The 16,456-nt window shown below is 36.4% G+C and overlaps 1 pseudogene; it reads left to right on the top strand.

Annotated features, from left to right (window-relative positions):
* Window positions 1–4,608: 4,608 nt before the first annotated feature.
* Window positions 4,609–4,707, top strand: LOC132287474 (small nucleolar RNA R71; annotated as a pseudogene).
* The last annotated feature ends 11,749 nt before the right edge of the window (window positions 4,708–16,456 follow it).

The following is a 16,456-nucleotide window of genomic DNA, read 5'->3' as shown; positions in this document are numbered from 1 at the left end:
ATGATCATGCAAATCAAAACAACTCTAGAATCCTTTTTTTAGTGGACCGGCATCAAGTGTATTACTATCTTAGCTAACTAAATAAATGATCACATCCTTACCCTCAAACTAGCACACAAATCTAGTACCGATCATCAAGACAAAAAGTGAACTTTTTATTAAGGCTTTATTATTCTAGGTGCGCTTATTCTTTTCACTCGATTTTTTTTTTAGGATCAAAGATGGAAGCATGGTGCAATGTGTTAATCTATTAAACTTTCTAGCAATCCATAAGGTCGAGCGTTAGGTCAATGACTCCCAAACCACAAGGCTTTAGGGCACTAGATGTTCAAACACCCCTAAAGACTTATAAACTCAAATCAATTAGGCTAAAAATCAAAACAACCTCCATCTAATCATTTCCCACTTCTCACCTTTTAGGAGAAGTCCTCACTTTTTATTACTTTTGTAACTTATTTATTTATTTATTTAAAAAAAAAAAAAAAGTTAAATTATTAACCTAGAGTTTGGGCCATCTACCTTTCGGCGTGAGAAGCTCTGTGCTTGATGAGGCTAGAATCCCGGCTACTTGGTGAAAAAAGGTTGTTATCCACCTTTATCAAAATGAAAGCTTTCAATGCACTACTAGCACAATTGGGATATAACCAATTTAATAATCAACAAAGCATGTACCCCACAAATGAATGCTAGTGTGCACATGTACCAGTGTAGAATACTAGAGTAAATCTCAAAACAATCACAAAATCAGGATTATGTGGACCACAAGTGCAAGCATGATATCAATCTTTCGAAAAATTTACTCCTAAATGGCATCCACAAGGCATACAAGGAGTATTGGACTCTTAAGTCAAGTAATTTTTAAATTTTAAGCAATATAGTCCTCAAAAGATCAAAATCATAGCTAGTTATGGACCAATCATAGAAAATTCCTCAAACACAGAAGTCATGCTAAAATTTTTGACTTGAGAGCAAATACTACAATTAACACCATTACCCCCCAAACTTAAATGGCACAGTGTCCTCAATATGCAAAGAGAACAAAGGTAAGAGTATACCAGTGCAACTATAGCAAAGAATAGTCGGGACAGAAGTATCCAAAGTAGGTGGCATAGCCCCCCCAAACTTAGGGTTAACTGTGGTCCTGAAAATTTGGCACTTGAATAAAACTCATCATATAACAAAAAGGATAATAACAGTGCACAGTGGGCATGCAAGTGTAAATGGGATAACAACTGAAAATAGAGAGAGGTATAAGGGTGGTCCTGAAAATTTTGGGCAATACTCTCTCTCACTGAAGTCACTGGGATGCACCTGATTGAGTCAGTCATAGACAAATATATCAATAGAAGAATATGACATCCAAAAGATCATGGATAAAATAGAAAAACAGAAAAAAGTACAGTACATCCAGTGAGATATCAAGGCCAACAGACTGGCTGCAAAAATAATATAACAATATCAAAAACATGCAGATATCATAGATATATAAGAAGAATAAGAAGATATGGAAATCATGAAGAGGAGGTAGGACGAGCAGGGCGTGCTCTGCAGATGTCTCTAGATAAATCACGTAGTGCAGCTATGACATCCGTGCGAAGTAAAGTAATGTCAGCTCGGATAGAGACAGTGTCTGCTCGGATAGAGACTACGTCATCCTCGAAAGCCTGGATGCACTCTCCAAAGCCGGGTGTCTGTGCTGGAGCCTCAAGTACCGCTGGAGCTGGAGAATGAAAAGGGTGTTAGATCTAGGGTTGTTAGATCGATCGATCGAACTGGTAATGAAATGTTTTTAAAAATCAAATCTAGGGTTGTTAGATCGATACCACTAATCGATCTAACACCCTTTCCTTTGTCCCTCGATCGAACTGAAATCTCAGATCGATCGAACTGTGATCGATCTCTCTTGTTTTTGAAGCTTTGAAATTTTTTTGTTTTTTTTTTTTAATAAAACAAAATAATATATATATAATTTACTATTTTAAAATTCAAAAAAAAAAAAAATGAAATCAAAATTTAAACAAAACAGTAATTCAAATAACAGAGATCGATCTCTCCAAGGTCGATCGAAGAATAACTCCGATCGATCAAACATGCAAAAACCTACAGACATGTTCGATCAATGGGACAAAGAGCTTTTTGATGTAGGTTTTCTTCGAACAATTGGACAGAGAGGTGATTGGATACAGGTGGATGCAAGTATGGAGTTCGATCGATCGAACCTCCTTGGAGATAAATCGAACTTATGCAAAATACTCATTTTCAACATGAAAGTGCATGCAATCCTAATCACAGTTCCTAGTAATGTATATGAACTTAAACCAAATATCTAGACTTCGCAAGAAATGAAATTTAAAATAGAAATGAGGGAGGAATAGGGTTGTGATACCCTACGAAATGTACTAGTCTTTAACGTCTCTAGCAAGACTTTGGGCTCTTTTAGCCCGAATCGAACATCTTGTAGTGCATCCCTCCTTGATGGGGTGATAAGTGTTTTGAACTCCACCAAACAAATGGTTCCCTATAGAACTTGTTAGATTAGGCTCAAAAGAAATTTTTAGTTTTTGGTCAACATGATCTTTGGGCTTCCATGCCCTTTCAAAACAAGTTTTTGAAACAACTTTCTTGGAATTCAGGGTTGAAGATGGACTTTTTGGAATTTTGGTTTCACACAAAGACTCTATTCCTTCACATTCAGGGTTATGATATTTCTTTATAACATTCACTTCTTTATGCTTGTCAAATGATTGGGGGTCGGATTGAAGATATTCAACTTCACCTTCATGTGGCCAAATAAGATCTTCATTATCCCTGTCCTACAATTAATGTTGGCATTCGTGGTTGCCAAGAAAGGACGGGCAAGGATAACGGGAATTTGGCTCTTAGGATTTGAGACCGGTTCGGTGTCAATGACAACGAAATCAATGGGGAAGAAGAATTTATCAATCTTAATCAATACGTCCTTAATGATACCCCTAGGCTTTTTGATGGATCGGTCGGCAAGTTGTAAAACAACCGACGTCAGTTTCAAGTCTCCTAAGCCTAATTTGACATATACCGAGTATGGAAGAAGATTAACACTTGCTCCTAAGTCTAGAAGAGCTGGATTAATGATATGATCTCCAATGATGCATGAAGTGGTAGGTGAACCAGGGTCTTTAAACTTCGGAAGAGTGTTATGCTGCAAAATTGAGCTTACTTGCTCGGTTAAGACCACTTTCCTAGGTGCTTGGTTTTTGTTCTTCCTCTTTTGGGTGCATAAGTCTTTCTAAAACTTGGCACAAGCCGGAATTTGCTTGATTGCATCCAAAAGTGGAAGATTGACTTTCACTTGCCTAAACACATCCATAATTTTATTTGTTTTGGCCTTTTGCTTGTCAATTGAAATGGATCCTTTTAAGGCATCCGAAAATGGAGCTCTTGGCTCAAAAACCTTTTCAGAAATTTTTTTTGAAGTCTCTTCAACACAAGAAGTTTTGAAATCATTTTGCAAATTTTTCTTTTCAAAATCACTTTTCAAATCAATTTTCAAGATATTCTCATTTGAAAGATCATGCATATGCAATGAAGGAGGAATAGGATGTGAAATAGGACGGGTGTCAACTTGTGGTTGCACCGGTTCACTCTCTTCATTGGACATACCCACTTGGTTGTCTACAATCTTCCCACTTCTCAAGGTAGTCACCGCGTTGACATGCTCTATTGTATGACCTTCCGATGAGGAATGAGCCTCCACAAAAACATTGTTGCTTTTGTGGGGCATTCAAAGGCATTTTCCCTTTCTCTCTAGCATTTAAAGTATTAGCTATTTGCCCTACTTAGGTTTCTAGCTTAGCAATAGATTGAGAATGAGAGTGAAGCAATTGAGTGTTTGCCTCTAAAGTGCCTAAAGCGGTCAAAACTTTTTCTTCAAAAGCGGGACTCCTAGCATTTCCTTGAGAATATGATGGTTGATTAAGAAAATGAGAATTAGAAAATTGGTTTCCTTGTGATTGAAATGGTCTATATCCTTGGGAACCTTGGCTTTGCATCGGAGGTGGAACATACTTCCCTTGGAAACCACCTTAGGGAGGGTTTGAGCCTTCCCCTTGGTTTCTCCAAGAGAAATTCGAGTGATTCCTCCAACTAGGATTATAATGATTGCCATAAGGATTGTTCCCTTGATTAACAAAAGCTGCATTGACTTGTTCATGATGCTCACTTTGCACATGTCCATGGGGACAATTGGAAGTAAAATGTAAAACACTTGAACAAGTCATACATGTCTCATTGGATGCATGATGGGAATGGTTAGGGACGGAAGATACTTGATTTGCCGAGTTTTGGTTGATCAAGAATTGATCAAACCTTTGAGATAAGAATTTCATCTCGGCGGATATTTCATTGGAATGGTCAACTTGATGTAAGCCAACACTCTTCCTTCCACTTGAATTCCTACCATTCTTAGAATATAAAGTTCGATGCAAAGAATTTTCACTCATGCCCTCATAAAGATGCCATACGTCATCCTCATTCCTATCAATGTAAGAGCCATCCATGTAAGCATCAACCATGCCCTTATAATTGTCGGATAAGCTCTCAAAGAAATATTGAACTAATTGCCATTTGGGCATGTCATGATGTGAACACTTCCTAAGCAAATCATTGAATCTTTCCCATGCCTCATGGACCGTTTCCCCATCCCTGTGTGAAAACTCTCGAATTGAAGTTCTCATGGCATTGGTCTTAGAAACTGGATAGTACTTCTTCAAGAACTCTTGTTGCATTTCTGCCCAAGAAGTTATTGAAAATGGCCTAAGATTGTTAAACCAATATTTTGTCTTGTCATTAAGGGTGAATGGAAAAAGTTTAAGCCTTAAAACCTCTTCTGGCATATCTGTGTATCTCACGGTGGAACATACTTCAAGAAACTTATCTAAATGCTTGTAAGGTTCTTCACTTGGAAGTCCATGATAGTTAGGAAGCATTTGAATGGTTTGTGGTTTGATCTCATAGTGGTATGCTCTAAATGGTGGCAATTGAATGCATGTGGGTGCATTGTATTCATTAGGCACATAGTGATCTCTTAAAGCAAGGGGAGGATTAACAATTGGAGGTGCAACATGGGCACCTTGATTGCCTTAAATGATAGGAGGTGGTGGAGCATAGATTGGCCTTGGCATTCCCAATGGAACTTGGCCTTGTTGTTGTGGTGGGTGAACAAATGGCCTTGGCATGCCTAATGGTACTTGCATGTTATCTAATGCATATTTGGGTGGAGGATGCTTTGTTGGTCTATGTGACCAGGGTCCTCCACATGGTCCTTATTATGTCCTTCATTTGATGAAATGGATTGACTAGAACTTCCTCTTCCCCTAGGGTTTCGAACAACGGATTCAAGATGAAAATTTAGAGGGACACAAGTAGGTTTCAATGATCTACGACCATGCATGCACAACAAAACACAACAAGTAACAAGTAATGAACAAACACTTCACCTTCGCAACAAATCAACAATCAACAAACTTCCTCCACATACAATGTTCCCATACTCCAATACTATCAACAATATACAAAGAAAAGTAAATTGCCTCCACGTGGGCTCACGATTTTATCTAAGAATTGAAATACAAGCCTCCACGCGGACTGATGATTTAACTAGAGACTGAGTTAAGAAAGAGCTCACAAAGGGTCCATTAGCACTTCAATTCAATTTTCAATTTTAGCCTTGCAAATTTTTTAAATTTTAGCTTTTTCCTTGCTTTTGCTTAGCTCCTTGCTTGGAATGCTCCTTTGCTCACCTTCTTTTCAATGCACTTAGTCAAGCAAGAACCAACACAATAAATAACCAAAATGAAAATGGAAACAAAGTAAAGACACAATCAAAAGAGTACTAATTCCTAATTGATTTCACAAATACGATATTGCCTTCAATCAATCCCCGGCAACGGCGCCAAAAAACTTGGTGGTTCCGAGGGTTGCACCCCGAATATGAGGTTTGTACACCAAAAGATAGTGGTGTAGGGCTATAATGAATGTGGCCAAGTTTTACATTTAGAAATTGCCACTACTACCTTTTACTAAAAATATAGTTAGGGCAAGTAGGGATCGTCCCAAGGGATTGGTGGGTCGTACTAGGTTGTGGAATTGAGATTAAGGTTAGTAGGTCGAGTGATCAAAAGATTGGTTGATGGTTGAATTACATTAAGATGCAATTTAAACTAAAATAGGCAATTAAATGTAATGGAGAGAAAATAAGAGAGATATCTTGGGGTTTAGAGATCACCACTAAGCATAACTTTTCTACACCCTTAATGAATGATTAATGAGAGGGAAAACATGTATTGCAACATAGTGTGTGTGTGTGTGGTTGTTTCAACAAATATCGATGACAAATTAAGCATATATTGTCTAAGCAACATGGTGGGTAGCACAATATATCAAATTAAGCCATTAATCCTTTCTTTAAGCTCACAATCCAAACACATCACAAGGTTAGAGATATATGTTATTTGCTTTCATAAGTATGGAATATCAAACAACAAGCATGGATTGTCCTCTCATTTAACACCTAAAATACAACTACACTACAATTAAGCTAATGACATGAAATTAAACTAAGTAAATTAAGGGAGAGGAAAAATCCATCAAAAAATGAGTATGAACCATCAAATAAACCACAAGAGCATTCCATTAAGCACTATGTCTTGACAATCTCTAGATCTATTACATTAACACACATAGACATGCATTAATAACACAAGAAATAGAGACAAACACATGAACATCTATTCTAGCATACATAGACATATGGATAGAATGAAATGATCAATTGGAAGCATTAAACCACATAAATCATTGAATAAACAAGATCTATATATATAAAAGTGTCAAAACATGTATCACAATACAAATCCCCTAAAAAATACATAAATTAAGATGTAGAAAGCATGCTTAGGGCTAACTCTAGCCCCAAGAGGATGTCTAGCCACTCATGGATGGTGTGCTCCAACCCTCAAGGGCTAACTCTATGGTAGAGATTGCTCCTCTTCTTGGTTGATGGAAGAACTCCAAGCTTGTGTCTCTAGCCTCCTCCTTTATTTTCTTCCTCACTAAGAATATGGAAATTGTGTGTCTATCTTCTATCAAGTCGTTCTCAAAAAGTGGCTCGTATTCCTTATATAGGTAGGTTAAATATCACCCCAAATGAGCTGGGCTCGTACACCAATCTTCCTTCCAATGATTGGATATGAGACAACTTTTAATGAGCTGGAATTTGGATTTTCTCGGGCTTTGGGAAGTTCAATCGATCGAACTTGTGGTGAAATCGATCGAACATGGCTGAGATCTATCGAATTTAAGCTGGATCGATCATCTATGGCGGTACCTTTTTGGACAAAAACAAATCTGAGATATTTTGAAGATATTTTTGGGAAATAGACAAATGTGGTAGGTAGGGTGGTACAAGTGAATAAGATGGAATCTTTTCGATTGATCGGAAGAAAGTTGGATCGATTGAACTTTGTGGGATCTTTGGATTAGGACAAAAGAGCATGATCCATCTTGGAATGCTGAGATCGATGAACTTTCGATTGATCGATTATTTTCTGAGATCGATCGAACTTGCTGAATTTCCACCACTTGCTTCTTTTTGCTCCTACTTTGCTCCTTTCTTTGATTCATCTCAAGATTGCTTCAATTATACTCTTATTTAGCTGAGTTAGCTTATTTTGGGGATGAGTACCTGAAAATGGAAATAATACAAAATCAATTTAAAGCGGGAAAATAAGATAGATAAAGGTCCTAGAATACCTAAGCTTTAGGGATTTAGGTGCGCACTTTTTAGCGCTCATCAATTGTTGACCTTGAATGTAAGGCTTTTGATGATTATAATTCATTAATGATGTTCTATACGTTCTAATGTCTACCTTGACCAATATTACAGATCTAAGTATTCATCAAGAGAAGACATTACATGTAAAGCACAAATGAAAAGGAGCATTATGAAGATACGAGAAAAGGTCACAAAGGAATCAAGGCTTATAAGGAAGTCATCAAGATCATGCTATATCAAATGGGGTAGCTAAGGTGGTGAGCTTTTAGGAACATTTGTCAAAGTATGTATGAACATTTTGAAGCTCATATATCTAAGGTCATACATAAATCACTTACATCATAATCAAGAAACACATAGAATAAACATCATCTATAAATTAGAACAAGTTTCTTGAAGGTGAAGTTCCATTTCGCCCGACCAAAATGGAAAGCCAATTTGAATCAGACGATCGATTTAGACAGCAGCTAAGCTAAAACTGAAGTCACAACCAGTCGACCGAAATGCCATTTCGGATGACTGAAATATAACTGCTGATGAGCACCGAAAAGTGCGCATTTAAACCCGTTAAGCTTAAGCATTCTAGTACCTTTATCTATCTTACTTTGCCGTTTTAGACTTATTACGTGTTATTTATATTTTCAGGCACGAATCCCAAAATTGAGCTAACTCAGCCAAATAAGAGCTTAATTGAAGCAATCCTGAGATAAACCAAAGGAGGGAGCAAAGTGGAGAAAGAAAGGAGCAAAAAGGAATTAAGTTGTGCAGCTGAAAAGTTCGATCGATCCAACTTAGAGTTCGATCGATCGAACATCCATGATCGATCACAGTACTCTCGATAGATCCAACCTTGGCCTTTGCTGAAATTCCAAGTTCGATCGATCGAACATCACCTTTGATCGATCGAACCCTATTTTGTCCTATTCAAATGATTGATCTTATCCACAGCTGTACACCTACCAACCACTTTTGTCCTTTTCCCCATAAATATCTTCGAAATATCTCAGCCTTGTCCTTATCCGGAGGAGTCAGACCACTTCGATCGATCCAAGATGCAGTTCGATCGATCGAACCCATCTTCGATCGATCCAAGTTAAGGTTCGATCGATCGAACTTCCTCCAGCGAGAAAAAGTTAAAGTCCAGCTCATTTATTCCGTCATTCATCCAATCATTGGAGAATATGCCTTGCACGACCACAGCTCATCATAGGGTGTATTTGACCTACCTATATAAGGAATATGATACACTTTTTGGAGAGGGCTCTAGAGTCTCTTGTCATACATTGAAAATCATCTTGGAGGCTATTCTTGGAGAGGAAGAAGGGAGGAAGCTAGAGCAACCATTGGAGGAGATCTTCACCAACAAGGAGCAGCCATGGAGTTAGCCCTTGAGGGTTAGATCATCACTATCATGAGTGGCTAGACATCCTCTTGGGGCTAGAGTTAGCCCCAAGCATACTTTCTATACTCTAATCTTGTGTATTATTGAGGGATTAGTGTTGTATGATACATCTTGATATTCATGTATATATAAATCTTGATTATTTCATGGTTTGTATGGTTTAATGCTTCCAATTGACTATTCTATTCTATCCATATGTCTATGTATGCTAGAGTAGGATATTCATGTGCTTATCTCTAGATTTAGTGTTTTTGATGCATGTCTATGTGTATTGATGCTATAGATCTAGAGATTATCAAGATGATATGCTTAATGAATGCTATTTTGGTTCATTTGATGGTTTATGCCTATTCTTGATGGTTTGTGCCTCTCCCCTAGTCTAGATAGCTTTATTTTCATGCTAGTAGTGTAGATTTAGTGTAGTGGTAGTGTAATGTTAGATGGGAGGACAATCTACTCTTGATGTTTGATGTTCCATGCTTGTGAGTCCAAATGGCATATTCCTCTAATATTGTGTTGTATGTGGATTGTGAGCTTAATGAAGGATTAATGACTAGTTATGATATGTTGTATCTTTCACATGTGTTTAGACAATTTATTCCTCTCCCAATAGATATTTTGTACCTCTCACATGATGTTTAGATAATGCATGTTTAACTAAGTCATCCTTATGGATTGCTTGGACTTTGAGCTTAATGAAAGGTTCAATGACATGATTTGATATTTTGTTCTCTTCACATGATGTTTAGACAATATATTCCTCTACCAATAGATGTATTGTGGCCTCACACATGTTGATTGAGACAATTTGCACTTGTTGAGTCACCCTTACCTATTGAATGTCTTTTACACACACAACATTGTTGCAACACATTCATTTCCCTCATTAGTCACTTGATTATGGTTTGGAATAGTATTGTTTGGTGGTGATCTCCACACCCCAAGACCTTTCCTTCTTACTTACTCTTTATCTTATTGCAATGCTTTATTATAGTTTAGCTCATTTAGTATAATCAACCAACCCAACTCTCTTTTGCAATCATTTGGTACGCTAAAGTCGAAGTTGAAATTCCAACACGTATAATCCCTTGGGACGATCCCTACTCACTCTTGCTACGTTAGTAGTGGTGTTGGTAGTGGTTTTTATAAATTTAAATTTGACATAAAAGGCTTTTCTTGAACCACACATTCACTACATTCAGTTTGGCGTATTGGAACGGCCGTCTTCAAATTTTGGCGCCGTTGCCGGGGATTAACGGTTTTGTTGGAATTAAACTAGACAATAGTGTTCATTAGATTGCTTCTATTTTTATTTTATTTTCCATTGTATATTCTTTTCTCTTGATTCTCATTATTATTTGTTCAATTAGGTACTTGACTACAAGGAAGGCGAACTTTGGAACTTAAAGCAATCATTGGAGCTTAAAAGCTAAATTTGGAGTTGAAGTGCTAAAGGTCCATTGTGAGCAATTCTTGGCACTCTTGTATTTTAATTGTTTCACTTCTTTGTATGCTTGTGATAGCCCTTGTTGAGGCTCATTTTATTGTTAAATTTTTGTCCAAGCATAGGCCCTTGTTGAGGCCAATTTTTTCTTGCATTTGGGTTTTAATTGTGAATGGAGGAATTGTTTGATCCAAGTTTGGGGGGGAATTACATCTCTTCACCTTATGCTCCTCCATCACATTTTAATCCTTATGAGATTGAGTCCAATTCATTTCATTCATCATCTTATTATGGACTTGATCACTCATTTAATCCTTCTTGTGACTATTACCCTCCCTCACCATTTTATGATGAATCAATTTCACCACCTTCTAAGTACTCACCCGGATTTGAAGAAAAAGTGTTAGCTTTACTTGATGTGCAAATTTCACACACTTCACTTATTAATTCTCATTCTCAAACTTTAGCCAACTTAGAAGCTCAAGTTGAGCAAATTGCAAGTACTCTTTCTCATCAAGAGGAGGAGGAAGAGGCAAATGAAAAAATGGCAAGAACTTCAATGAATATAGATGAGGATGATGAGAGTAAGGAGAATGAAATAAGTGAGCTAATGCCTAGCACTCTATCTTGTATAGAGGAGGAAGTGGCAAGTGAGTTAGTGGCTAATCCAATAGAACATAACATGATTAATGAGGACTTTCCTTGTTTTGATTATGATTTTGTCTCGGAGATGGCTACTCTAGAGAGTGAGGAGATGTTAACCACACTTGAGGTAGGAGAGAAGGAGGAGGAACTTGTTGAAGAGGGCCTTCCTTCTATTATCTCTAATGACCATCATGAGGAATGTCTTTTGGAAATGTATAAAAATTGTGGTTTTGACTTTAAAAGCTCTAAAAATGAAATAAACTCTCTGATGGACTCCTTAGCTTACTTAGAAGGTGAGGAAATGATAATTTTTGAGGAGGAGAATAGGGATGAAGAGAGGGTGTTTCTTATTAATCCAAATGAGTCTTTGAAAGATAATGCCTCACCAATTATCAATGTGGATGATCATTTGAATGTGTTTCAAGAACACAACAAAGAGGCAAGCCTAACCATGATTGATTTTGTTTTCAAGACCGTGGATGAAAGGAACAATATCATCTCTTTTATTTCTTTTCAAGTCATTCTTTTGGAGGATGATTTTATTGTCATAAGTGGGACATTAAATGAGAAAAGTGAAATGAGGGTCAATAAGGATGTTTCATATCCAGTTTTTGATTCATTTGATTAGTGAGTTGACCTAACGTCTTACTAGAGACGTTAAATACTAGTATTCATAGTGTTTCACAACTCTATTCCTCCCTCATTTCTTTTTATTTTTCATTCTTGTGTACATTCTTCTATCTATCTTTCAAATTTTCATTCTTGTTACCATCATTGGGGCTTAGCATAGGATTTTCTGCACTTTCAGTTCAAAATTAGGCATTTGGTGCCAGTTCGATTGATCACAAGAGCACCTTCGATCGATCGAATTGTTCTTCGATCGATCCAACTATGGATTCGATCGATCGAACTCCACTTGAGTCCCAACACTTAGAAAATTTTTGGACCTGCATCCAAATTCCAAAATGCATGCTCTCGGGATCTCCAAATTTTCAAAAGTTCGATTGATCGTAAACCATTTCGATCGATCGAACTACCTTTCGATCGATCCAACATGTGGTTCGATCGATCATGAGTCCTAACACTTAGAAAAATTTTGGACCTGCATCCAAATTCTAAAAATGCATGCTCTCGGGATCTCCAAAATTTTACATGTTCGATCGATCGAATTTCATCTCGGATCGATCACAGCTATGTTCGATCGATCGAACTTCATCTTCGATCTATCACAGCTTTGCTCCTTTGACCCTTTGACTTTTTGACTTTTTTCTATTTATATTTATATTTTATTTATTTTATTTTTTTTTTTAGTTTCTTTTATTTTATTTAGTTACTTCTATCTTGGTATTAAAAATAAAAAATATATATATATAAAAATAAAAAAAAAATAAAAAAATAATAATATTTCTTTTCTTTTATTTTATTTCCTTTTATCTTATTTCCAAAAATCCAAAAAATATTTTGTTTAACTTTAATTTTTAATTTCGAAAAAAAAAAAAATCTTTGCATTCCTTATTTTCTTACATTTTTATTTACTTGCTTTTTTATTTTTATTTGTGTACATATTTGTTTTGTCTAAAAAAATAATAATAATAATAAAAAAAGACGGTTTTTCAAAGAAGCATTCCGTCTTGTTAGAGACGTTAAACTTAGCACCCATTTTGCATATTTCTTACATTTTTCATTTTTCTTTGCATGTTTTCACATATATATATAAAAATAAATAAATAAAAAAAAAAAATGATGAATGAAAAACAAAAAGTAATAAAATTTTGTATATACTTGCATTATACATATTCTTTCCATTTGTTTTACATTGTACATATTGTTTTTCATTTCTTACATTGAACATATTCTTTCATTACATTTTGCCTTATTTAATTTTCTTTTTATATTTTGTTCATGCATTTTATTCTTTGTTTTTCTTGCATTTTGTATATACTTGCTTTCATTAAATGAAAAATATTAAAAGATTCATCATTGTGCCCTTATGTGTAGTCATGCATACTTTATGCTTTAGTTAGGGCTTGATCTTATATCTCTCTTGCATCATGTGTTACATTGCCTTATAATGCTTGATTTGATTATTCTTATCCCATTTGATATTTGATGTGAGTTTGCTAGCATGGTTATTCAAGTAGGTTGTTGATTCCAAGTTTGGGGGAGACGTCTTTCGAATTGGATCATGACCGGGCTTCATGTCTACACCACCACGGTATACTCCTTCCACTTTTTTTTTTCCATTATTCTCATTGCACATTGAGGACAATGTGCGGTTTAAGTTTGGGGGTAAGGTGTCTTGCTGCATTCTACTTAAGATTTGAGCTTTAAATGCATGATTGAGATTTGAGATTGATGTTAGCTATGATTTTGATCTTTTGAGGACTATATTGCTTAAAATTTAAAATTGCTTGACTTGAGAGTCCAATACTCCTTGTATGCCTTGAGGATGCCATTTAGGAGTAAATTTTTCAAAAAATTGATATCTTGCTTGCATTTGTGGTCCACATCATCCTGAATTTGTGATTGTTTTGAGATTCATTCTAGGATTCTACACTAGCACCGGTGCACACTAGCATTCATTTGTGGGATACATGCTTTGTTGATTATTGAATTGGTTATATCCCAATTGGGCTAGTAGTGCATTGAAAACTTTCATTCTTGATAAAGGTAGATAACAACCCATTTTCATTGAGTAGCCGGGATTCTTGCCTCATTAAGCAGTGAACTTCTCACGCCGAAAGGTGGAGGGCCCAAACTCTAGGTTAATAATTGATTATTAAAAAAAAAAAAAAAAGTTGCAAAAGTAATAAAAGTGAGGACTTCTCCCAAAAGGTGAGAAGTAGGAAATGATTAGATGGTTGTTGTCTTGATTTGTAGCCTAGTTGATTTGAGTTTGTAAGTCCGTAGGGGTGTCTTAACACCTAATGCCCTAAAGTCATCTGGTTTGGGAGTCATTGACCTAAAGCTCGCTACATGAATCTTCTAGAAAGCTTAAGAGATCAACACATTGCACAATATTTCCATCTTTGATCCTCAATAAATAAAAAAAATAAAAAAAAAAAGAAGAAGAAAAAAAGAAAAAAAAATAGAGTGAAAAGAATAAGCGCACCTAGAACAATAAAGCTTTAATAAAAGGTCCACTTTTTGTCTTGATGATTGGGACTAGATTTGTGTGCTAGTTTGAGGGTAAGGATGTGATTACTTCTCTAGTTGGCTAAGATAGCAACACACTTGATGCCGGACCTCTCACATGGATTCTAGACTTGTTTCGATTTTCATGATCATTTTCTTGATGTGTGGAAGACCATGCTTGTTTGTTTGATGTTGAGATTTTGGGAGATTGCTTGGAAACGATTGAAAAATTGCATACTTGAGGTAGTTTTCTCCCAATGCTTGTTTGCAATATTAGTGCCTCTTTTGAAAGAATGAGCTTAATGTTTGTGGGTACCATTTTTGGAAACCCTTACGAGACTTCACTCGTCCACTAGGGGTAACCTAGGGTTTTAAAAGGCTTGTTGCATATGCTAAATGCAATCGTGTTCCCTACGAAAATGGTGTTATCATTTTACTTGCTTTCTAGTTTATACTTGTTTAGTTGTTCATTTCATTCCTTTACTTCTTAGTTCATTGCTAGGGACTAGCAATATTTAAGTTTGGGGGTGTGATGAGCACCGAAAAGTGCGCATTTAAACCCGTTAAGCTTAAGCATTCTAGTACCTTTATCTATCTTACTTTGCCGGTTTAGACTTATTACGTGTTATTTATATTTTCAGGCACTAATCCTAAAATTGAGCTAACTCAGCCAAATAAGAGCTTAATTGAAGCAATCCTGAGATAAACCAAAGGAAGGAGCAAAGTGGAGAAAGAAAAGAGCAAAAAGGAATTAAGTTGTGCAGCTGAAAAGTTCGATCGATCCAACTTAGAGTTCGATCGATCGAACATCTATGATCGATCACAGTACTTCTCGATAGATCCAACCTTGGCCTTTGCTGAAATTCCAAGTTCGATCGATCGAACATCACCTTTGATCGATCGAACCCTATTTTGTCCTATTCAAATGATTGATCTTATCCACAGCTGTACGCCTACCAACCACTTTTGTCCTTTTCCCCATAAATATCTTCGAAATATCTCAGCCTTGTCCTTATCCGGAGGAGTCAGACCACTTCGATCGATCCAAGATGCAGTTCGATCGATCGAACCCATCTTCGATCGATCCAAGTTAAGGTTCGATCGATCGAACTTCCTCCAGTGAGAAAAAGTTAAAGTCCAGCTCATTTATTCCGTCATTCATCCAATCATTGGAGAATATGCCTTGCACGACCACAGCTCATCATAGGGTGTATTTGACCTACCTATATAAGGAATATGATACACTTTTTGGAGAGGGCTCTTGAGTCTCTTGTCACACATTGAAAATCATCTTGGAGGCTATTCTTGGAGAGGAAGAAGGGAGGAAGCTAGAGCAACCATTGGAGGAGATCTTCACCAACAAGGAGCAGCCATGGAGTTAGCCCTTAAGGGTTGGATCATCACTACCATGAGTGGCTAGACATCCTCTTGGGGCTAGAGTTAGCCCCAAGCATACTTTCTATACTCTAATCTTGTGTATAATTGAGGGATTAGTGTTGTATGATACATCTTAATATTCATGTATATATAAATCTTGATTATTTCATGGTTTGTATGGTTTAATGCTTCCAATTGACTATTCTATTCTATCCATATGTCTATGTATGCTAGAGTAGGATATTCATGTGCTTATCTCTAGATTTAGTGTTTTTGATGCATGTCTATGTGTATTGATGCTATAGATCTAGAGATTATCAAGATGATATGCTTAATGAATGTTATTTTGGTTCATTTGATGGTTTATGCCTATTCTTGATGGTTTGTGCCTCTCCCCTAGTCTAGATAGCTTTATTTTCATGCTAGTAGTGTAGATTTAGTGTAGTGGTAGTGTAATGTTAGATGGGAGGACAATCTACTCTTGATGTTTGATGTTCCATGCTTGTGAGTCCAAATGGCATATTCCTCTAATATTGTGTTGTATGTGGATTGTGAGCTTAATGAAGGATTAATGACTAGTTATGATATGTTGTATCTTTCACATGTGTTTAGACAATTTATTCCTCTCCCAATAGATATTTTG

Source organism: Cornus florida, unplaced genomic scaffold (assembly GCF_030987335.1).
Source record: "Cornus florida cultivar Cherokee Brave unplaced genomic scaffold, ASM3098733v1 CherokeeBrave_3.0.0_Hap2_Chr11, whole genome shotgun sequence".
In the NCBI taxonomy this organism is placed as follows: Eukaryota; Viridiplantae; Streptophyta; class Magnoliopsida; order Cornales; family Cornaceae; genus Cornus; species Cornus florida.
This window is presented reverse-complemented; position numbering and strand designations above follow the sequence as displayed.